This window comes from Poecilia latipinna, unplaced genomic scaffold (assembly GCF_001443285.1).
Source record: "Poecilia latipinna isolate Pla-1442-1.1 unplaced genomic scaffold, P_latipinna-1.0 Scaffold462, whole genome shotgun sequence".
NCBI classification, from domain to species: Eukaryota; Metazoa; Chordata; class Actinopteri; order Cyprinodontiformes; family Poeciliidae; genus Poecilia; species Poecilia latipinna.
The window spans coordinates 691,672-693,136 of NW_015113078.1; the positions used below are offsets into that span (position 1 = coordinate 691,672).

At 40.3% G+C, this 1,465-nt stretch overlaps 1 long non-coding RNA gene across 1 annotated transcript; it reads right to left on the reverse strand.

Moving 5' to 3' along the window:
• Positions 1–1,072: 1,072 nt before the first annotated feature.
• Positions 1,073–1,465, reverse strand: LOC106951483 (uncharacterized). The gene is made up of 2 exons (XR_001425821.1): positions 1,400–1,465; positions 1,073–1,303 (listed from the first exon to the last, which is right to left on the reverse strand). It is a non-coding gene; the product is annotated as an uncharacterized LOC106951483 (long non-coding RNA).

Here is a 1,465-nt window from a genome sequence, read left to right on the forward strand (position 1 = left end):
GTGACAAGACTGTTACAGTTTCACCAGCAGATGTCACTATAGAGCAATGAATGAAGCATCGAGTATCGAACCTTTCTGCAAAGCAAAGGGCTGGAAAGGTTCATTGCTTCATGAGGCTTCATTTGCCCATCACTATGAAGGAGAGACTCATCTAAAAGCTGCAGGACACCACACCTCAAAGCCTGGATTTGAGGATCATTGCAGGGTTGGGCAATCCTGGTCCTCGAGGGCCAGTGTCCTGCAACTCTTAGATGTCTCCCTGGTCCAACACACTTGAATCCAACAGCTGAATCACTTCCCAAGTGCAGTCAGGTTCTCCAGAGTCCTGCTAACGACCTCATTATTTGACTCAGGTGTGTTGAAGTTGAGACAAATCTAAAAGTTGCAGGAGACCGGCCCTCCAGGCCTGGAGTTGCCCAGCCCTAGCTGGTAGTTTACTTTTGTGAAGTCATCAGCTGCAACAAGCTTGAATTGCATAAAGCTAATCTCTGTCCTACTCAAAGTCACTGGTATAGTTTAGATAGAGCTGTGGCCAGAAAAAGAAGGCTGATTCTGTTCTGGGACGACTGTAGAGCCTCTGGAGATAATGGTGCGAAGAAGGATTCTTCATAAAATCCAGAGAGTTATGGATAACCCTGAGCATCCTCTTCATGAGACTGTCTGAGAAAACAGTGTGTCTTCAGATTCGCTGTAATACAGACTGCACCAGAGATCTTTCCTGCCAACAGCCACCACCATCTACAATAACTCTTTGAAGAATCTGAATTAATGACATTACAACATAATTTAATTTCCCTTTCTGATAAAGTATTTTTGAATTTTAAAGTACTACCGCAACCTTTTTACAGTACTTTCTTGTGAATATTACAATGATCACCGGCTTTGTGGTCCCAGTCTAATAAGATGTCTGCATAGTGTATTGCTAAATTAGCCAGGTTTAGTAAAAATGTACAATTATTGGTGCCTTGAAAAGCATGAAAGTTGGTACAGTTGTAAAACCAGGCACTGTTTCTGATTACCCTGGCTGATGAAGCCATTTGTTTAAAATTAATGTTTAAAATACGGGAATGAATTTAAAGCAGAACATCAGTTCTTTATTAATGTTCAAACAACATGTAGGAAAACCTCAAGTTAAAAATTCTGAAAGGTCTGGGAATCCTTTAAAATGGACATGGATGATCCATGGAGGACAAGTTATACTAAATAAATGTCCAGAAGTATCGAGAGACTTGGTGGATCAGGTTCTTTCACAGGATATAAAAGTCGTTCTCACAGTCTGAAGGATTTCATGTCTCAGAGATTCCTAAAGGACACAAAGAAATAAATATGTCCTTTTAATCACTTGCTTATAGTTAATTTTTTAAAATTATATTCAGGGATGTACAGACTGATGAACTACCAATCAAAACTTTTTATATTATATTTCCAATGGAGGCGAAGGACGGAGAGAGCGCAGGGTGTAGCA